General features: G+C 43.0%; 1 protein-coding gene and 1 long non-coding RNA gene across 2 annotated transcripts in view; one reads left to right on the top strand and one right to left on the bottom strand.

Annotated features, from left to right (window-relative positions):
• Window positions 1-700: 700 nt before the first annotated feature.
• On the bottom strand, window positions 701-15,455 carry LOC142664581 (uncharacterized). The gene is made up of 3 exons (XR_012851324.1): window positions 15,137-15,455; window positions 3,720-3,779; window positions 701-2,772 (listed from the first exon to the last, which is right to left on the bottom strand). It is a non-coding gene; the product is annotated as an uncharacterized LOC142664581 (long non-coding RNA).
• The window catches only part of LOC142664530 (uncharacterized), a 162,294-nt gene continuing 154,312 nt past the window's right edge, over window positions 15,177-23,158 (top strand). The window contains exon 1 of the mRNA XM_075843686.1: window positions 15,177-15,477. The gene's annotated coding sequence lies outside the window, so the exon portion shown is untranslated. The remainder of the gene's footprint in view (window positions 15,478-23,158) is intronic.

Genomic DNA, 23,158 nt, shown 5'->3' with positions numbered 1-23,158 from the left:
CCATGGTAACCCAACTAATGCAAAGACCAACGCAATGCGTCAAGAGAAGGAATGTGTGCAATGGTGACCAAATGTCGGGTAGCCCCAGGTTTCAGCAGTGCTACTGCCAGATTTGTCCAGAGGTGCATGAGATGTGCCTGCCATAACATAGGCAAAACTGTGCGGGTTGTAAAAAGGCATATGGTAAAGGCAGACTACCCATATCAGCGATTGCAGATTGACTCAGTTACCAAAGGTGGGACAGTATGAATATGTACTAGTTTGTGTAGATCTGTTCTCTGAGTAGCCTGAGGCATGGCCAGTAACGAGGGCCACAGCAAAAGTAACTGCTAAAAGATTGCTCTCAGAAGTGGTATGTAGATATGGGGTCCCTGAGACAATAGAGAGTGATAGAGGAACTCACTTTACTGGAGAAGTACTCCAAGAAATCTTGCAGGCATTGGGCATAGATCAGCTTTTCACACCCCTTATCCCCAGAGCAGTGGGAAGTTAGAAAGGTTGAATAGCACTTTAAAGTTAAAAATCCAGAAGGTCATAGCTGAAACCCATAAACCCTGGACTGGGTGTCAGCCCATTGCACTCTGACCTCACCAGTTATTTAGAAACTCTGTAAAAAAAACAGCTAACACAGATGTATAAATATGTTTATAATTCCATTCCAAATCCAAAGTGAAAGGAGGACATTATTTACAGCCAGGGGACTGGGCGTGTTTAAAGAGACACCGTAAAGCACTACAGCTGCACTGTGACGGTCCATTCCAAGTCCAACTCACAACTTCCACATCCGTTAAGTTGGAAGGAAAGACAACTTGGATACACGCCAGTCACAGCTAAAAGGTCCTCAATCACGATGCTGAACTGTGGGTCTCGTCAAGCTCCAGCTGATCTTCATCTTTTCTGTCATCTCTACTTTACCTATGGTCTAATGAGCTAGAAGAAGAGTTTAATGACACGTTTATCAAACATCAAGTGATATCAGTATTGACTAAATTGATGGACTGTTGGATATGTATCCATTCAAAAACGATGCCATATCTAGCAATACCCCTGAAGATAGATGAAGTTATTGCCTTGGCCTTGCGGTCCCATCTCTTTTCCCTAGTGCATAACACCAACTCTCCTGAGTTGTTTCTCTTGTAATAGCAGTGTGGGCATTGGTTCCCTGGCTGTTTAACCGTGTAATACATTTAAAAAGGGAAGCACTGTGGAAAATAGATCTCACGCCAGGAATACTGCAGTCCATAATTAGAGGTTACCCCAATTACACTGTGTAATGTGTAAACATAGGTCAGGTTAATAAAAATGACATGTTGTTTGATGCTTTAAACCTCACCGACTGTGAGGGAAAGCAAACACGGAATATGTATATTGTGTGGGGATAAGAACAACTGGCAGCTCCCAGTGCTCCGAGACAGCTAGTAAATGGATGACGCAGGGCGTAGAAAGTGCAATACGAGGTAATCTAACTAATAAAGAGGTGGCATCGATGAAAGCCACCTGACGGGACATGTTCTAGTTCTCCTGGATTGCAGGAGTGTTTAATCACTCCAGGGTACGTGGTCCACAAAACATATACTTCATATATGTGGGTTTGAAGCATATAAGTGGTTGCCACCCAGGAGACCAGGAGAATGTACCTTAGCCAGATTACAACCAGCTACTTAGAGATATATTATGTTTAAACTTGTAATATGTTTGATTGCAAAAGTATCAGCAGTTAAGAAAATAGCACAGGATATTAAAGTGCTTTGGGTTCAAACCATCCACCACCCAAAGAACCAAGAAAGGAGGAGACATTGAGAGCGACCTGTATATGTGACACTGAATGCTTCCATACCTGATAAAGTTATTTGTTAAGCCGTAGAACGACACCAAAATAGATGGTATTGTCCGAATTGTAAAACCTGGAATTCCCTAAATCTTCAGGTGTGTACAGTATGTAACGCTGTACACTCACCTATTGCTAGACACGTATACTGAGTACCCATCCAAAGGTGAATGACACACGGTGCCCTGATTCAGGGGAGCTGATCAGAATGTAACCGGTGAATGAGTATTCTAATACATGGCTAAGCAAATTTATATTCAAAAAGGGAATTCTCAAAGATATTTTAATATCTTTATATGTGTGAACCTAAATTGCTCAACATGATGGACAGGTGAAACTATTAAACAGCCTACAGAGGAGGATGGGGTATTCTATTTTAAGCCTTCTGGTGTATGACTTTACATTCAGCTGTTACAAAGGCTGACGTACAAGACCTGATGACATTGTATTTCTTTTGGCTAAAGAGCTTGTGATTCTGTATGTTACCATATGTAGAATGTATATGTGCAATTATGAGGGGAACACCTACTCTCATTTCCTTATAAATAAATATGCCTTTTCCCCTCCCAGGGGCAGAGACTGTATGTATAGATGTTCAGATAGCACCAGCACTTTGGGAGGGGGTGCACGGATAGGGGCCCAACCCGAATCTGTATAGGAAAAAAGTATCCGGCACACCAGTTGAAGTAAAATTAGAAAAAGGAAAATACATATAACAAAACATAGGGGGAGGGGTTTCTCCTTAAATACATGTCATAATAATTCAGTTTGCATTAACAATCAACTTGATACAAAATAGTAGCATTGGCCGGAGAAAATAAAAGTCATATCAGGGTAGAATCAGGTAGGTACATCAACACACAGGTACAACCTAATTTATCATCGTATATTTCTATGTATAATTAAAGGCGGTGGTGTCAGTGTTGTTATTGCTATAGCAGTGTCTGACGATATCGGTTAAGGAAAGAAAATTATCCTTCATCAAGTTTAGCCACTATAGAAATAATATTTTTAGATGTAACACCAACAAAATTACAATACATCCTCTAGTTTGGTCCTGTTGTATATACAACCAAATGCATAGAAGACCACATAGTACTGGTACAGTGTGTCCCAGATAGGAACAGAGACAATAGACACAAGCCACAGAAAACGTAGGAGGAAAGTAAAGAGAAATAATAAAGAGAAAAAACAAGGCTGTCTGTAACATCCCCCACAGACTTACCTGTGACGTACTGGGGATAGGGAAACACGCGCTTTACTTTTTAGAAGCGGCTGGTCGCATTTCTTGGGCACTGTATGAGAGCGTTCCACACTCTCATTTTGTATAGTGCCCGTGAGCCTGACGCTGATCAGGTGTGGAACGTGATGACGTCTAGGTTTCCTGTAAACTAGGTGGGCATGTCTCTCGATCGTCAGAGAGAAGTGGAGGGGGCGTGGCCGGCTCGAGGTAGTCCGTAGATTACAACGTGAACCTGCAAATGCGATGTGGGCCGGTGTACGATGTTAGAGTCACGATTAGGGCATTTTAGAATTGTTGTTTACTAGTTCTGAAGTGTATTAACGTTAAACACAGCAGGAAGGATGGGGTCGGGTATATGATAAGGACGTGTCAAGTCCCGTACTATATATGCAGGGATGTTAGTATAAGGAGTGGGGAAGTATGTGTAATGTCCTAAAATGACATAGTAATGAATGGTGTAGTATGAAACACAGACAGTAAAGAGGATTTCTGTTAATAAATTAAATGAAATAGAGGTAATGTGTGTTATATGTAGGAGGGTGGCAGGATAGAAGGGGGAATAGTTAGAGGCAGTGGATCTAAAGTAAAAACGGGGATATCTATAAGAAAAAATATATTCTATTACTATATCCATTTAAAAAAGGATACCGTAACTGTCTAATGGATCAACTGTATCTTCAGTTGTATTAAGGCATAAATTCAGCATGTCTGGGGGAAGAAACAATCATAGATTAGGTTCAAGGTATAAGCAGGAATATACATTGGCTATGGTACATTTTGAAGTAGTAAGGCTTCACATATAATAATACTGTATAATTCTTCTGGATATATCACTTGTATTGCCGCATTAAACATTCAATCATGATGCTAACAGTCCTAGTGCTGCTTAGTTTTATAAAAAGCTGCCAAGTTCATATTCTCTATTGAGTCCGGTCGGTTCCAGTGTTTGCAACCTATGGATCCAAAAGGCCTCCCTACGTTTAAGGGTTTTGATCCTGTCACCCACTCTTCTTGGGGCTGGTACGTGCTCAATCACCTGGAACATGAATTGTGCTATGTTGTGTTGTTTCTTAATAAAATGAGCTGGGACTGGGAGTAATGTTTTGCAACAACGTATGTTGGACTTATGTTGGCCAATCCGGTCTTTTACGCATTGAGTAGTCTCTCCTACATAGGCCATGCCACACGGGCATTTGATCATGTAAATGACCCAATTTGTATTACATGTAAAAAAAAAACATGAATTGGTATGCTTTGACCCGTGTGTGGGTGTTGTATTTTGTCGCTTTGATGATATGGGAACATTGAAGGCAAGATCGGCAAGAGAAAGTTCCTTTCTTTGGGGTACTCAGGAATGTTTGGCGTTGTGCTCCATTGGAGGAGCCTATATCGGCTTTTACCAATTTGTCCCTAAGATTTTTATTTTGTTTTGTACAGGGAAAGAATGGGGATTTGAATTCCTCGATCTGAGGATAAGCTTCTTTAAGTTAAGGCCAATGTTTCCTTATTATATGGTGTATTTTATGTGAACATGGGTGATAGGTATGTACGAATGGAATACGATTGTTGTTTTCTTTGGCGGTTCTGTGTGTAATGGTCTCCCTTTCCCTATCTAGTGTATCAGCCGGGTAGCCCCTTTCCCTAAATCTCTGAGCCATTTCATCCATTCTGTTAAATCTAGTCTTTTCGTCATCAACTATCCTCTGTACCTAATTGTACTGGGATTTTGGTAATGAATTTTTTGTTGAAAGAGGATGGCAACTAGAGTAGTGGAGTAGGCCATTCTTGTCTGTTCTTTTGGTATGTAAGTCAGTGATTAATCTGCCAGTGTAATTTTTTATCACCTGTCTGTCAAGGAAACTGATGGACGACATATTGTGCGTCATAGTGAACTGCAACTCAGTCCAAATGTTATTCAGATAGTTCGTATAATCTATTAGTTTGTTGTGTGGGCCACGCCAAAGACAGAAAATGTCGTCAATATATCTCTTCCATAGGATTATGTGTTCTTTAAAGTCAGTGTGAGGGTAGATAAGGTGTTCCTCAAAATAGGCCATGTAGCTGATCACACATGGCGTTGCCACATTTGATCCCATCGGTGTACCCTGTTCTGTCCTCAAACAGGAAGTAATTCCCCGTGGGAATTAAGGTAAGTAGATCTGTACTCAAATCAATTATTTTAGGATCCTTTCCTGATGTGGTCATGATCTCCTGTACTGCGGTCAAACCTTTGTCATGTTGTATAGAGGTGTATAAACTGCATATGTCTAAGGTGACCAAGAATGTGTCAGATGGGATCTGGTTGAGTGTATGGATGGCTGTAAGAAGGGCACTGGTGTCAAGTAGAAATGACCTGGTATTTTTATATCAGAGGGGTAAGCATTTTTTCCATAAAAATGTGCAATGTTAAATACCTTTGTGTCAAAAAAGACAAAAGTATAGAAGGTATGATACCTTTATTGGCTAACCATAAAAGTTCTATAAAGTTCTATGGTTAGCCAATAAAGGTATCATACCTTCTATACTTTTGTCTTTTTTGACACAAAGGTATTTAACATTGCATATTATTTCTAGCTAACACGGTACTACACTATTTTTTACTGTATTCCTTAAAAATGGAAACAGGGGACAGTATGGACATTGTGGAGGCTGCTATGGGACGTCCTGGTGGGTTCTCAAGTCTTTTGTGTATTTTGGGTAGTGTATAGACAACGGGTGTGATCGGGTGTCGATTGGTTAGATAGTTAATGGTATCGTAATCGATGGTGCCCACCAGAGTATGTTTCTGTAAAGTATCGCTGATTTTCTTGCCTATCTTATGAATAGGATCATAGTTAATGGGTAGGTAGATGGTTCTGTCCTCCAATTGCCTATGGATCTCCTCCACATATTCCGATTTGTCCATACTCATTCCTTTATCCGCTGGTTTTATGACCAAGTCTTTATCATTACAGGGAGGGGTATAAGAGGAGAAAACTACAACTCCCAGCATGTCTAGACTGTTATTATGTGATATCAGGGCACATTACAAGGAGTAGTATAAGAGGAGAGGACTACAACTCCCAGCAAGTCCAGACTGTAATTATGTGATATCAGAGGACATTACAGGGAGTAGTATAAGAGGAGAGAACTACAACTCCCAGCATGTCCAGAATGTTATTATGTAATATCAGAGGACATTACAGGGAGGAGGCATTAGAGGAGTGGACTACAACTCCCAGCATCTCTAGAATGTTATTATGGGCTATCAGTGAACATTACAGGGAGGAGGTATAAGAGTAGAGAACTACAACTCCCAGCATGTCCAGACTATTATTATGTGATATCAGAGGACATTACAGGAAGGAGGTATAAGAGGAGAGAACTACAACTCCCAGCATGTCCAAGCTGTTATTATGTGATATCCGAGGACATTACAAGGAGGGGGTATAAGAGGAGAGAACTACAACTCCCAGCATGTCCAGACTGTTATTATGTGAAATTAGAAGACATTATAGGGAGAAGATATAAGAGAAGAGAACTACAACTCCCAGCATGTCCAGGCTGTTATTATATGATATCAGAGGACATTACAGGGAGGAGATATAAGAGGAGAGAACTACAACTCCCAGCATGTCCAGGCTGTTATTATGTGATATCAGAGGACATTACAGGGAGGAGGTATAAGAGGAGAGGACTACAACTCCCAGCATGTCCAGGTTGTTATTATGGGATATCAGAGGACATTACAGGGAGGAGGTATAAGAGGAGAGGACTACAACTCCCAGCATGTCCAGACTGTTATTATGAGATATCAGAGAACATTACAGGGAGGAGGTATAAGAGGAGAGGACTACAGCTCCCAGCATGTCCAGACTATTATTATGTTATATCAGAGGACATTACAGGGAAGAGGTATAAGAGGAGAGGACTACAACTCCCAGCATGTCCAGACTGTTATTATGGGATATCAGAGGACATTACAGGGAGGAGGTATTAGAGGAGAGAACTACAACTCCCAGCATGTCCAGGCTGTTATTATGGGATATCAGAGGACATTACAGGGAGGAGGTATAAGAGGAGAGAAGTACAACTCCCAGCATGTCCAGGCTGTTATTATGGGATATCAGAGGACATTACATGGGGAGATATAAGAGGAGAGGACTACAACTCCCAGCATGTCCAGGCTGTTATTATGTGATATCAATGGACATTACAGGAGGAGGTATAAGAAGAGAACTATAACTCCCAGCATGTCCAGACTGTTATTATGTGATATCTGAGGACATTACAGGGAGGAGGTATAAGAGGAGAGAACTACAACTCGCAGGATGTCCAGACTGTTATTATGAGATATCAGAGGACATTACAGGGAGGAGGTATAAGAGAAGAGAACTACAACTCCCAGCATGTCCAGACTGTTATTATGTGATATTAGAGGACATTACAGGGAGGAGGTATAAGAGGAGAGGACTATAACTCCCAGCATGTCCAGACTGTTATTATGGTCTATCAGAGGACATTACAGAAGGAGTTATAAGAGGAGAGAACTACAACTCCCAGCATGTCCAGGCTGTTATTATGTGATATCAGAGGACATTACAGGGAGTAGTATAAGAGGAGAGAACTACAACTCCCAGCATGTCCAGGCTGTTATTATGTGATATCAGAGGACATTACAGGAGGAGATATAAGAGGAGAGGACTACAACTCCCAGCATGTCCAGACAGTTATTATGTGATATCAGAGGACATTACAGGGAGGAGTATAAGAGGAGAGAACTACAACTCCCAGCATGTCCAGACTGTTATTATGTGATATCAGAGGACATTACAGGGAGGAGGTATAAGAGGAGAGAACTACAACTCCCAGCATGTCCAGACTGTTATTATGTGATATCAGAGGACATTACAGGGAGGAGATATAAGAGGAGAGGACTACAACTCCCAGCATGTCCAGGCTGTTATTATGTAATATCAGAGGACATTACAAGGAGGAGATGTAAGAGGAGAGAACTACAACTCCCAGCATATCCAGACTGTTATTATGTGATATCAGAGGACATTACAGGGAGGAGGTATAAGAGGAGAGAACTACAACTCCTAGCATGTCCAGACTGTTATTATGTTATATCAGAGGACATTACAGGGAGGAGGTATAAGAGGAGAGAACTACAACTCCCAGCATGTCCAGACTGTTATTATGTTATATCAGAGGACATTAAAGGGAGGCGGTATAAGAGAAGAGGGCTACAACTCCCAGCATGTCCAGGCTGTTATTATGGGATATCAGAGGACATTACAGGGAGGAGGTATAAGAGGAGAGGACTACAACTCCCAGCATGCCCAGACTGTTATTATGGTCTATCAGAGGACATTACAGGGAGGAGGTATAAGAGGAGAGAACTACAACTCCCAGCATGTCCAGGCTGTTATTATGTGATATCAGAGGACATTACAGGGAGTAGTATAAGAGGAGAGAACTACAACTCCCAGCATGTCCAGGCTGTTATTATGTGATATCAGAGGACATTACAGGAGGAGATATAAGAGGAGAGGACTACAACTCCCAGCATGTCCAGACAGTTATTATGTGATATCAGAGGACATTACAGGGAAGAGGTATAAGAAGAGAGGACTACAACTCCCAGCATGTCCAGACTGTTATTATGGGATATCAGAGGACATTACAGGGAGGAGGTATAAGAGGAGATAACTACAACTCCCAGCATGTCCAGACTATTATTATGGGATATCAGAGGACATTACAGGGAGGTGTAAGAGGAGAGAACTACAACTCCCAGCATGTCCAGACTGTTATTATGTGATATCAGAGGACATTACAGGAGGAGGTATAAGAGGAGAGAACTACAACTCCCAGCATGTCCAGACTGTTATTATGGGATATCAGAGGACATTACAGGGAGGAGTATAAGAGGAGAGAACTACAACTCCCAGCATGTCCAGGCTGTTATTATATGATATCAGAGGACATTACAGGGAGGAGGTATAAGAGGAGAGAACTACAACTCCCAGCATGTCCAGGCTGTTATTATGTGATATTAGAGGACATTACAGGAGGAGGTATAAGAGAGGACTACAACTCCCAGCATGTCCAGACTATTATTATGTAATATCAGAGGACATTACAGGGAGGAGGTATAAGAGGAGAGAACTACAACTCCCAGCAAGTCCAGACTGTTATTATATGATATCAGAGGACATTACAGGGAGGAGGTATAAGAGAAGAGAACTACAACTCCCAGCATGTCCAGGCTGTTATTATGTGATATCAGAGGACATTACAGGGAGTAGTATAAGAGGAGAGAACTACAACTCCCAGCATGTCCAGGCTGTTATTATGTGATATCAGAGGACATTACAGGGAGGAATATAAGAGGAGAGGACTACAACTTCCAGCATGTCCAGACTGTTATTATGTGATATCAGAGGACATTACAGGGAGGAGGTATAAGAGGAGAGGACTACAACTCCCAGCATATCCAGGTTGTTATTATGGGATATCAGAGGACATTACAGGGAGGAGGTATAAGAGGAGAGGACTACAACTCCCAGCATGTCCAGACTGTTATTATGAGATATCAGAGAACATTACAGGGAGGAGGTATAAGAGGAGAGGACTACAGATCCCAGCATGTCCTGACTATTATTATGTTATATCAGAGGACATTACAGGGAAGAGGTGTAAGAGGAGAGGACTACAACTCCCAGCACGTCCAGACTGTTATCATGGGATATCAGAGGACATTACAGGGAGGAGGTATTAGAGGAGAGAACTACAACTCCCAGCATGTCCAGGCTGTTATTATGGGATATCAGAGGACATTACAGGGAGGAGGTATAAGAGGAGAGAAGTACAACTCCCAGCATGTCCAGGCTGTTATTATGGGATATCAGAGGACATTACATGGGGAGATATAAGAGGAGAGGACTACAACTCCCAGCATGTCCAGGCTGATATTATGTGATATCAATGGACATTACAGGAGGAAGTATAAGAAGAGAACTACAACTCCCAGCATGTCCAGACTGTTATTATGTGATATCAGAGGACATTACAGGGAGAAGGTATAAGAGGAGAGAACTACAACTCCCAGCATGTCCAGACTGTTATTATGTGATATCAGAGGCCATTACAGGGAGGAGATATAAGAGGAGAGGACTACAACTCGCAGGATGTCCAGACTGTTATTATGAGATATCAGAGGACATTACAGGGAGGATGTATAAGAGAAGAGAACTACAACTCCCAGCATGTCCAGACTGTTATTATGTGATATTAGAGGACATTACAGGGAGGAGGTATAAGAGGAGAGGACTATAACTCCCAGCATGTCCAGACTGTTATTATGGGATATCAGAGGACATTACAGAAGGAGTTATAAGAGGAGAGAACTACAACTCCCAGCATGTCCAGGCTGTTATTATGTGATATCAGAGGACATTACAGGGAGTAGTATAAGAGGAGAGAACTACAACTCCCAGCATGTCCAGGCTGTTATTATGTGATATCAGAGGACATTACAGGAGGAGATATAAGAGGAGAGAACTACAACTCCTAGCATGTCCAGGCTGTTATTATATGATATCAGAGGACATTACAGGAGGAGGTATGAGAGGACAGGACTACAACTCCCAGCATGTCCAGACTGTTATTATGTGATATCAGAGGACATTACAGGGAGGAGTATAAGAGGAGAGAACTACAACTCCCAGCATGTCCAGACTGTTATTATGTGATATCAGAGGACATTACAGGGAGGGGTATAAGAGGAGAGAACTACAACTACCAGCATGTCCAGACTGTTATGTGATATCAGAGGACATTACAAGGAGGAGATATAAGAGGAGAGAACTACAACTCCCAGCATGTCCAGACTGTTATTATGGGATATCAGAGGACATTACAGGAGGATATATAAGAGGAGAGGACTACAACTCCCAGCATGTCCAGACTGTTATTATGTGATATCAGAGGACATTACAGGAGGAGGTATAAGAGGAGAGGACTACAACTCCCAGCATGTCCAGACTGTTATTATGTGATATCAGAGGACATTACAGGAGGAGATATAAGAGGAGAGAACTACAACTCCCAGCATGTCCAGACTATTATTATGTGATATCAATGGTCATTACAGGAGGAGGTATAAGAAGAGAACTACAACTCCCAGCATGTCCAGACTGTTATTATGTGATATAAGAGGACATTACAGGAGGAGATATAAGAGGAGAGAACTACAACCCCCAGCATGTCCAGGCTGTTATTATGTGATATCAGAGGACATTACAGGAGGAGGTATAAGAGGAGAGTACTACAACTCCCAGCATGTTCAGACTGTTATTATGTGATATCAGAGGACATTACAGGAGGAGATATAAGAGGAGAGAACTACAACTCCCAGCATGTCCAGACTGTTATTATGTGATATCAGAGAATATTACAGGGAGGAGGTATAAGAGGAAGGAACTACAACTCTCAGCATGTCCAGTCTGTTATTATGTGATATCAGAGGACATTACAGGAGGAGGTATAAGAGGAGAGAACTACAACTCCCAGCATATCCAGGCTGTTATTATGTGATATCAGAGGACATTACAGGAGGAGGTATAAGAGAGAACTACAACTCCCAGCATGTCCAGGCTGTTATTATGTGATATCAGAGGACATTACAGGGAGGAGATACAAGAGGAGAGAACTACAACTCCCAGCATGTCCAGACGGTTATTATGTGATATCAGAGGACATTACAGGAGGAGATATAAGAGGAGAGAACTACAACTCCCAGCATGTCCAGACTGTTATTATGGGATATCAGAGGACATTACAGGGAGGAGGTATAAGAGGAGAGAACTACAACTCCCAGCATGTCCAGACTGTTATTATGTGATATCAGAGGACATTACAGGAGGAGGTATAAGAGGAGAGAACTACAACTCCCAGCATGTCCAGACTGTTATTATGTGATATCAGAGGACATTACAGGAGGAGGTATAAGAGAAGAGAACTACAACTCCCAGCATGTCCAGACTGTTATTATGTGATATCAGAGGACATTACAGGGAGGAGGTATAAGAGGAGAGTACTACAACTACCATCATGTCCGGGCTGTTATTATGTGATATCAGAGGACATTACAGGAGGAGGTATAAGAGGAGAGGACTACAACTCCCAGCATGTTCAGACTGTTATTATGTGATATCAGAGGACATTACAGGAGGAGATATAAGAGGAGAGAACTACAACTCCCAGCATGTCCAGACTGTTATTATGTGATATCAGAGAATATTACAGGGAGGAGGTATAAGAGGAAGGAACTACAACTCTCAGCATGTCCAGTCTGTTATTATGTGATATCAGAGGACATTACAGGAGGAGGTATAAGAGGAGAGAACTACAACTCCCAGCATGACCAGGCTGTTATTATGTGATATCAGAGGACATTACAGGAGGAGGTATAAGAGGAGAGAACTACAACTCCCAGCATATCCAGGCTGTTATTATGTGATATCAGAGGACATTACAGGAGGAGGTATAAGAGAGAACTACAACTCCCAGCATGTCCAGGCTGTTATTATGTGATATCAGAGGACATTACAGGGAGGAGATACAAGAGGAGAGAACTACAACTCCCAGCATGTCCAGACGGTTATTATGTGATATCAGAGGACATTACAGGAGGAGATATAAGAGGAGAGAACTACAACTCCCAGCATGTCCAGACTGTTATTATGGGATATCAGAGGACATTACAGGGAGGAGGTATAAGAGGAGAGAACTACAACTCCCAGCATGTCCAGACTGTTATTATGTGATATCAGAGGACATTACAGGAGGAGGTATAAGAGGAGAGGACTACAACTCCCAGCATGTTCAGACTGTTATTATGTGATATCAGAGGACATTACAGGAGGAGATATAAGAGGAGAGAACTACAACTCCCAGCATGTCCAGACTGTTATTATGTGATATCAGAGAATATTACAGGGAGGAGGTATAAGAGGAAGGAACTACAACTCTCAGCATGTCCAGTCTGTTATTATGTGATATCAGAGGACATTACAGGAGGAGGTATAAGAGGAGAGAACTACAACTCCCAGCATGACCAGGCTGTTATTATGTGATATCAGAGGACATTACAGGAGGAGGTATAAGAGGAGAGAACTACAACTCCCAGCATATCCAGGCTGTTATTATGTGATATCAGAGGACATTACAGGAGGAGGTATAAGAGAGAACTACAACTCCCAGCATGTCCAGGCTGTTATTATGTGATATCAGAGGACATTACAGGGAGGAGATACAAGAGGAGAGAACTACAACTCCCAGCATGTCCAGACGGTTATTATGTGATATCAGAGGACATTACAGGAGGAGATATAAGAGGAGAGAACTACAACTCCCAGCATGTCCAGACTGTTATTATGGGATATCAGAGGACATTACAGGGAGGAGGTATAAGAGGAGAGAACTACAACTCCCAGCATGTCCAGACTGTTATTATGTGATATCAGAGGACATTACAGGAGGAGGTATAAGAGGAGAGAACTACAACTCCCAGCATGTCCAGACTGTTATTATGTGATATCAGAGGACATTACAGGAGGAGGTATAAGAGAAGAGAACTACAACTCCCAGCATGTCCAGACTGTTATTATGTGATATCAGAGGACATTACAGGGAGGAGGTATAAGAGGAGAGTACTACAACTACCATCATGTCCGGGCTGTTATTATGTGATATCAGAGGACATTACAGGAGGAGGTATAAGAGGATAGAACTACAACTCCCAGCATGTCCAGACTATTATTATGGGATATCATAATTACAGGAGGAGGTATAAGAGGAGAGAACTACAACTCCCAGCATGTCCAGGCTGTTATTATGTGATATCAGAGGACATTACAGGAGGAGATATAAGAGGAGAGAACTACAACTCCCAGCATGTCCAGACTGTTATTATGTGATATCAGAGGACATTACAGGAGGAGGTATAAGAGGAGAGGACTACAACTCCCAGCATGTCCAGACTGTTATTATGTGATATCAGAGGACATTACATGGAGGAGGTATAAGAGGAGAGAACTACAACTCCCAGCATGTCCAGACTGTTATTATATGATATCAGAGGACATTACAGGGAGGGGTATAAGAGGAGAGAACTACAACTCCCAGCATGTCCAGGCTGTTATTATGGGATATCAGAGAACATTACAGGGAGGAGTATAATAGGAGAGAACTACAACTCCCAGCATGTCCAGAATGTTATTATGGGATATCAGAGGACATTACAGGGAGGAGATATAAGAGGAGAGAACTACAACTCCCAGCATGTCCAGGCTGTTATTATGGGATATCAGAGGACATTACAGGAGGAGATATGAGGAGAGAACTACAACTCCCAGCATGTCCAGGCTGTTATTATGGGATATCAGAGGACATTACAGGAGGAGATATAAGAGGAGAGGACTACAACTCCCAGCATATCCAGACTGTTATTATGTGATATCAGAGGACATTACAGGAGGAGGTATAAGAGGAGAGAACTACAACTCCCAGCATGTCCAGGCTATTATTATGGGATATCAGAGGACATTACAGGAGGAGATATAAGAGAAGAGAACTACAACTCCCATCATGTCCAGGCTGTTATTATGGGATATCAGAGGACATTACAGGAGGAGATATAAGAGAAGAGAACTACAACTCCCAGCATGTCCTGACTGTTATTATGGGATATCACAGGACATTACAGGAAGAGGTATAAGAGGAGAGAACTACAACTCCCAGCATGTCCTGACTGTTATTATGGGATATAACGTCACTTGATAATTACTTCTTCACACAGCACACTAGCCCCGCCCCCTCATAGGCCCGCCCGTCATGTCACGTGATCACCATCACGTGTCTGTCATCCCCCACGTCTCCTCCCCGCTGATAAGCCCCGCCCCTTCAACATTGATCACATGGTGGTGATGTCACCACAGGTCCTTTAGCCACAACTCATTATATTTTGCACGGCTTAGCTCCGATCACTCCTGCACTGGTCACATGATCCTCATTACCTCTCATGTCATGACAGGTCCTTCATCATTTCTCTGTACTTCTAAACTCCGCCCCCTGATGCAGCGGTCACGTGATCGTGAAGTCGTTACATGTCCTTCATCCACTTCTCGTCCACTGATAAGCTGCGCCCCTCCTGCCCCCGGTCACATGGTGGTGACGTCATCACAGGTCCTTCAGCTATAGCCCTGTATTAGGTAGAGAGCAGCGCTGGTCGGGTGTTCTCTCTGTTATCAGTCACCCCTGTATGAAGTGTGTATACAGAGAGCTGTCAATCATTGAGTGACCCCGCCCACTGGACTCCTAGCCGGGATTTAACCCCTCCAGTGCCGGCCTCTTTGGGGTAAGTGGTTATTTCACCCGAATATCTACTACAGAAATACAACAAGGCCGATCCTGACCACTCCCAGCGTTACCATAGCAACACGTCCCTGCTCTTCCGGCTGTGTCCAGGTGACCCCTATAATGACATGTGACCTGTGATTGGCTGCAGGGGTCACATGACGCCTTCTTTTCTATATGTGTAACCTGCAGCGTTGCTGTGAACACGCGGTGGAGCCGCAGAGGATTCTGGGAACAATGGCGTTTGTTGCGAAACTTGACTTTCCCATTGAACTTAATGGGGAAATTCTGCAACAAATGCGCAGCGAATCCGCGGTATAAATCCGATATCCTGCGTGTTTATAATCCGCACCGCAGGTTAACCCTTTTACGACCAGGCCATTTTATTTTTTTTTCCCTCCCCGTCTTCGAGGATTTATCACTTTTGTGTTTTTCTGTCCGTGCCGCGGTGTGAAGGATTATTTTTTGCGGGACGAGTTGTCGTTTTTCAGGGCGTCCTATAAAGCATCACATAATGTCACTGCAACTGAAAAAAACTTCCTTGTGGGGTGAAATGGGGGAAAAAATGGATTCCTCCAATGTTTTTCGGTTTAGTTTTCAGGGTATGTTCACACAAGTGTTTTCAGGTCGTAAACGTCCCAAAAAACGGCTGAAAAATGGGAAGCAGCGCGCCTTCGAACACCTGACCATTGATTTAAAGGGGAAAAACGTGATTTTGTTACGACGGGGCGTTTTGAAAAACGGCCGCGTGAAAAAGAAGTGCATGTCTCTTCTTCAGCTGTTTGGAGCCGTTTTTCTCAGACTCTATAGAAAAACAGCTGCAAAACCGCCCGTTAAAAATGCAGCGAAAACGTCTGATAATCAGGAGCGGTTTTCGATTGTAGTTTAAGCCGGTGTTTATTTTGTGTGTGCGCAGAGCCTTATCGCGCTCACCAGGTTGGTAAAAATGACATTTTTTTTATTTTGAAGGTCAATACAATTACGGAGATCCCAAATCTCTATCGTTTTTCATGATGTGCGACATTTACAAAGAACAAAACGAATCGGAAAAAAAATATGAGTTTTGTGTCGCCGTATTCTCAGAGCCAGAACTATTTTATCTTCTGTGGATGGAGCGGAGTGACGGTTTCTTGTTTTTTGTGGGCCGAGCTGACCACAAAACAGCGATTCTAGCTCCCCCCTTATTGCGTTAACTGTACGGGTAAATAACATTAACCCCTTCACACTCGGCGGCGTAATAATCTGTCGCGCTAAGTGTATCGTTCGCGCTCAGTGACGGACTATTACGTCGCGGGGAAAATGCATCGCGATGGTCCCGCCTCCACGATCGCCACTATTGGACAGTTAGTGAGTAACTTTCTTTTTTTTTTCTTTATAAAACATATAAAACAAAAAAATATATAAAAACTTAATTTAGACAATTTAACTGGTTAGTTTAGTATTAGGGTTAGGCCTCATGTACACGACTGTATTTTTTCCCACCCGTAAATACGGGCCCGGTGTCACACGTATTCCACCCGTATTTACAGGCACGTTTTTGGCTGAAAAATAGCACTGCACTAATCGGCAGCCCCTTCTCTCTATCAGTGCAGGATAGAGAGAAGGGGCAGCCCTTTCTGTAATAAAAGTTAAAGAAATTCATACTTACCGGCCGTTGTCTTGGTGACGTGTCCCTCTCTTCACATCCAGCCCGACATCCCTGGATGACGCGGCAGTCCATGTGACCGCTGCAGCATGTGATTGGCCTGTGATTGGCTGCAGCGGTCACATGGGCTGAAACGTCATCCAGGGAAGTTGCGCCGGATGTCGAGAGGGACGCGTCACCAAGGCAACGGGCGGGAGACCGGACTGGAGGAAGCAGGAAGTTCTCGGTAATCATGAACGTCTTTTTTTTTTTTTTTACAGGTTGCTCTATATTCTGATCGGAATTCACTGTCCAGGGTGCTGAAAGAGTTACTGCCGATCAGTTAACTCTTTCAGCACCCTGGACAGTGACTATTTACCGACGTCGCCTAGCAACGCTCCCGTAATGACGGGTGCACACATGTAGCCACCCGTCATTACGGGAGCTCCATAGACTTCTATGGGCTGCCCGTGCCGTTATTACGGCCTGAAATAGGACATGTTCTATCTTTTTCAACGGCACGGGCACCTTCCCGTAAGCATACGGGGAGGTACCCGTGGCCAATAGAAGTCTATGAGCCCGTTATTACGGGTCGTAATTACGACCCGTAATAACGGGTGTTTTTACGGTCGTGTGCATGAGGCCTTAGTTAGTGTCAGGGAACCGTCAAAACGCGTAGTTAGGTATAGCGTCAGGGAATTTAGCGTCAGTAATCCGTCACCGTAGTTAGATCTAGCGTTAGGGGTCCATCACCGTAGTTAGGTTTAGTGTTAGGGAAGCTCGGAATAATCTAGATAGGTTTAGTGTCAGGGAATAGTCGCCGTAGTTAGATTTAGTCTCAGGGAAGTTCAAATAAAATCTAGTTAGGTTTAGTGTTAGGAACCCTCGCAGTAGTTAGGTTTAGTGTCAGGGAAGCCCACTCGTTCTATAAAAACATCAATATTTTTGGCTGGTTTAGGTAGCAGCCTATTGTTCCTAGTTAGGGAAGGAAACAATCAAACATGTCCCAACGGACATTTAGTGCCGAAGAGGCATATTCATTTCTTGCCTCCGACACAGAGTCGTCGGGTGGTGAGACTCTGTTGAAGAAGGGGAACCCCCTAGGAGACGCCCCAGGACCACCACTGCAGTTGAAGCCCCCGAGCGAAATGACCCTGGCGCAGTTCAAGCCCCCGAGCGAATTGACCCCATTTGGACTCCCACACCAGACATTTATGAGCCCCAAATCCCAGAGTGCACGGGCAGCTCAGGGATAAAATTTAATATGGCAGGGCTCAGTGAAATGGACTTTTTCAAGTTCTTCTTCACTGATGACTTTATAGATCTTATGGTCTCCCAGACGAATTTATATGCCCAACAGTATATTACTAAGAACCCCACATCATTTTATGCCCAATCCCACAGGTGGACCCCTGTAGATGCAGCAGAGTTGAGCAAGTTCTGGGGACTTCATTTGAACATGGGGCTTCTGAAAAAGCCATCCATTAGGACCTACTGGAGCACGGACTCTTATACCACACCCCGATGTACCGCATGGCCGTGTCCAGGATGCGTTATGAGGCAATACTTCGCTTCTTACATTATGCTGATAATGAGCAGTGCCCACCCCGAGATGACCCCAGTTTTGACCGTTTGTACAAACTGAGACCCCTATTAGACCGTTTCAGTGCCCGGTTTGCCCAAGCATACACCCCCGAGAAGTGTATTTCTATTGGTGAGTCCTTGGTACATTTTAAAGGGAGGCTTCAATTCCGCGAGTACCTGCCGGGTAAGAGGGCAAGGTATGGCGTGAAGTTGTATAATCTGTGCGAGCGTGCATCAGGGTATACATATAAATTTATGTTATATGAAGGGAAGGACACCAGTATTCAGCCCCCAGAATGCCCCCCCCCCCTTACTGGGAATTAATGCAAAAATTGTGTGGGATTTGGTGGACCCACTGCTGGACCAGGGTTACCACCTCTACCTGGATAATTTTTATACCAGTGTCCCACTCTTCAACTGCCTCGCTTCCAGAAGTCCTGCGGCATGGGGCACTGCTAGAAGAAATCTGAGAGGCCTCCCTAAGACTCTGCAGGGCAAACAAGAAGGGGTGAGAGCAGGGCACAATCTAGCAGCAACATATTGTGTGTCAAAGACAAGACAAGAGAGATGTCACACCAGTACCCATGTACCTGTACGAGGCACCAGTACAGAGACCCCCAAACCAGACTGCATCGTGAACTACAATAGGTACATGGCAGGGGTAGACTTGTCAGATCAAGCCCTGAAGCCCTACAGCGCTATGCGGTGTGGTATAAGAAGCTGGCCGTGCACATCATGCCGATGGCTTTGTACAATGCGTACGTGCTACATCGATGTGCAGGCCAGACGGGAACTTTCCTGGAATTTCAAGAGGTGGGTATCAAGAGCCTAATCTTTAAGGACCAAGAAGGGGGGGCACCCAGTACTTCTGGAAGCAAGGCCACATGCATCGTACCAGGGCAACACTTTTCAGGAGAAGTTCACCAAACTGGCAAGAAGGGAAAAAGTCAAAAGAGGTGCAGAGTCTGCTCAAAGAGGGGGATAAGGAGGGAAACAATATACCAATGTGACACGTGTCCCGAAAAACCAGGGCTCTGTATGAAAGATTGTTTTCGAATTTATCATACATCCCTTAATTTTTAATTTACCCCGATGCACTCCGCACAGCTTATCACCCTCATCTTTCCCTTCTGAGCCCTGCCGTGTGCCCAGGCAGCTGATAACAGCCACATTTAGGGTATTGCCGTACCCGGGAGAACCCACATTACAGCTTATGGGGTGTAGATCTCCGGTGGCACATGCTGGGCACACTATATCGGACACTGACATGCCATATACAGTGAAGGAAATAAATATTTGATCCCTTGCTGATTTTGTAAGTTTGCCCACTGTCAAAGACATGAACAGTCTAGAATTTTTAGGCTAGGTTAATTTTACCAGTGAGAGATAGATTATATAAAAATTAAAAAAAAACAGAAAATCACATAGTCAAACTTATATATATTTATTTGCAATGTGCACAGAGAAATAAGTATTTGATCCCCGACCAACCATTAAGAGTTCCGCCTCCTCCAGACCAGTTACACGCTCCAAATCACCTTGGTGCCTGCATTAAAGACAGCTCTTAAATGGTCACCTGTATAAAAGACTCCTGTCCACAGACTCAATGAATCAGTCTGACTCTAACCTCTACAACATGGGCAAGACCAAAGAGCTTTCTAAGGATGTCGGGGACAAGATCATAGACCTGCACAAGGCTGGAATGGGCTACAAAACCATAAGTAAGACGCTGGGTGACAAGGAGACAACTGTTGGTGCAATAGTAAGAAAATGGAAGACATACAAAATGACTGTCAATCGACATCGATCTGGGGCTCCATGCAAAATCTCACCTCATGGGGTATCCTTAATCCTGAGGAAGGTGAGGGCTCAGCCAAAAACTACACGGGGGGAACTTGTTAATGATCTCAAGGCAGCTGGGACCACAGTCACCAAGAAAACCATTGGTAACACATTACGCCGTAATGGATTAAAATCCTGCAGTGCCCGCAAGGTCCCCCTGCTCAAGAAGGCACATGTACAGGCCCGCCTGAAGTTTGCAAATGAACATCTGGATGATTCTGAGAGTGATTGGGAGAAGGTGCTGTGGTCAGATGAGACTAAAATTTAGCTCTTTGGCATTAACTCAACTCGCCGTGTTTGGAGGAAGATAAATGCTGCCTATGACCCAAAGAACACCGTCCCCACTGTCAAGCATGGAGGTGGAAACATTATGTTTTGGGGGTGTTTCTCTGCTAAGGGCACAGGACTACTTCACCGCATTAATGGGAGAATGGATGGAGCCATGTACCGTCAAATCCTGAGTGACAACCTCCTTCCCTCCACAAGGACATTAAAAATGGCTCGTGGCTGGGTCTTCCAGCACGACAATGACCCGAAACATACAGCCAAGGCAACAAAGGAGTGGCTCAAAAAGAAGCACATTAAGGTCAAGGAGTGGCCTAGCCAGTCTCCGGACCTTAATCCCATCAAAAACTTATGGAGGGAGCTGAAGATCCGAGTTGCCAAGCGACAGCCTCGAAATCTTAATGATTTACAGATGATCTGCAAAGAGTAGTGGGCCAAAATCCCATCTAACATGTGTGCAAACCTCATCATCAACTACAAAAAACGTCTGACTGCTGTGCTTGCCAACAAGGGTTTTGCCACCAAGTATTAAGTCTTGTTTGCCAAAGGGATCAAATACTTATTTCTCTGTGCACAATGCAAATAAATATATATAATTTTGACTATGTGATTTTCTGTTTTTTTTTTAAATATAATCTATCTCTCACTGGTAAAATTAACCTAGCCTAAAAATTCAAGACAGTTCATGTCTTTGACAGTGGGCAAACTTACAAAATCAGCAAGGGATCAAATGCTTATTTCCTTCACTGTATATAGAAAATTGCAAATCTCACTCTGCACCATCTGCTGCGCATTATCTTTTACACAGTACCTGTGGGGTCAAAATGCTCACTACACCTCTAGATGAATGTCTTAAGGGGTGTCGTTTTTAAAATGGGGTCACATCTCGGGGGTTTCAACTGTACTGGTACCTCAGGGGCTTCTGCATACATGACTTAGCACCAGAAAAGCTCCAGGAGGCCAAATGGTAGTCCTTTCCTTCTGAGCCCTGCCATGGGCCTAAACGGCAGTTTATCACCACAAATGGGGTATTGTCGCACTAAGGACAAATTGGGCAACAAAATGGGGTATTTTGTTCCCTGTGAAAATAAGAAATTTTGATCAAAAATTACATCTTATTGGAAAAAATTTAATTTTTTTATTGTCACAGCCCAATTCAAATAGGTGCTGTGAAAAAACTGTGCGGTCAAAATGATAACAACAACCATAAATGAATTCCTTGAGGGGTGTAGTTTCCAAAATGGGGTCACTTCTGGTGGGTTTCCATTGATTTGATACCTCTGGGGCTCTGCAAATGCGACATGGCACCCGAAAACCAATCCATCAAAATCTGGACTCCAACAAACACATAGCGCTCCTTTCCTTCTGAGCCCTGCCATGGGCCCAAACGGCAGTTTATCGCCACAAATGGGGTATTGCTGCACTCAGGAGAAAATGGGCAACAAAATGGGGTATTTTGTTCCCTGTAAAACTAAGAAATTTTGATCAAAAATTACATCTTATTGGAAAAAATGACATTTTTTTTATTTCACAGCCCAATTCAAATAGGTGCTGTGAAAAAACTGTGCGGTCAAAATGATAACAACAACCATAAATGAATTCCTTGAGGGGTGTAGTTTCCAAAATGGGGTCACTTCTTCTGGTGGGTTTCCATTGCTTTGATATCTCAACACTTCTTCAAACCTGGCATGCTGCCTAAAATATATTCTAATAAAAAAGAGGCCTCAAAATGCACTAGGTGCTTCTTTGCTTCTAGGGCTTGTGTTTTATTCCACGAGCGCACTAGAGCCACATGTGGGACATTTCTAAAAACTGCAGTATCTGGACAATACATATTTAGTAGTGTTTCTCTGGTAAAACCTTCTGTGTTACAGAAAAGAATTGAATGAAATTGAAATTCAGCAAGAAAAATGAAATTTGCAAATTTCACCTCCACTTTGCTTTAATTCCTGTGAAACGCCTGAAGCGTTAAAAAACTGTCTAAATGCTGTTTTGAATACTTTGAGGGGTCTAGTTTTTAATATGGGGTGTTTTATCTGGGTTTCTAATACATAGGCCCCTCAAAGCCACTTCAGAAATGAACAGACACCTTAAAAAAAAGGCTTTTGAAATTTTCTTAAAAATATGAGAAATTGCAGTTTATGTTCTAAGCCTTGTAACGTCCAAGAAAAATAAAATAATGTTCTAAAAACGATGCTAATCTAAAGTAGACATATGGGAAATGTGAACTAGTAACTATTTTGGGTGGTATTATTGTCTGTCTTACAAGCAGATGCATTTAAATTCTGAAAAATGCTATTTTTTATAAATTTTCTCTACATTTTGAAATTTTTCACCAATAAACATT

This window comes from Rhinoderma darwinii, chromosome 1, assembly GCF_050947455.1.
Source record: "Rhinoderma darwinii isolate aRhiDar2 chromosome 1, aRhiDar2.hap1, whole genome shotgun sequence".
In the NCBI taxonomy this organism is placed as follows: Eukaryota; Metazoa; Chordata; class Amphibia; order Anura; family Rhinodermatidae; genus Rhinoderma; species Rhinoderma darwinii.
Note: the sequence above shows the minus strand (reverse complement) of the source record. Positions and strands in the feature narration are given on the sequence as shown.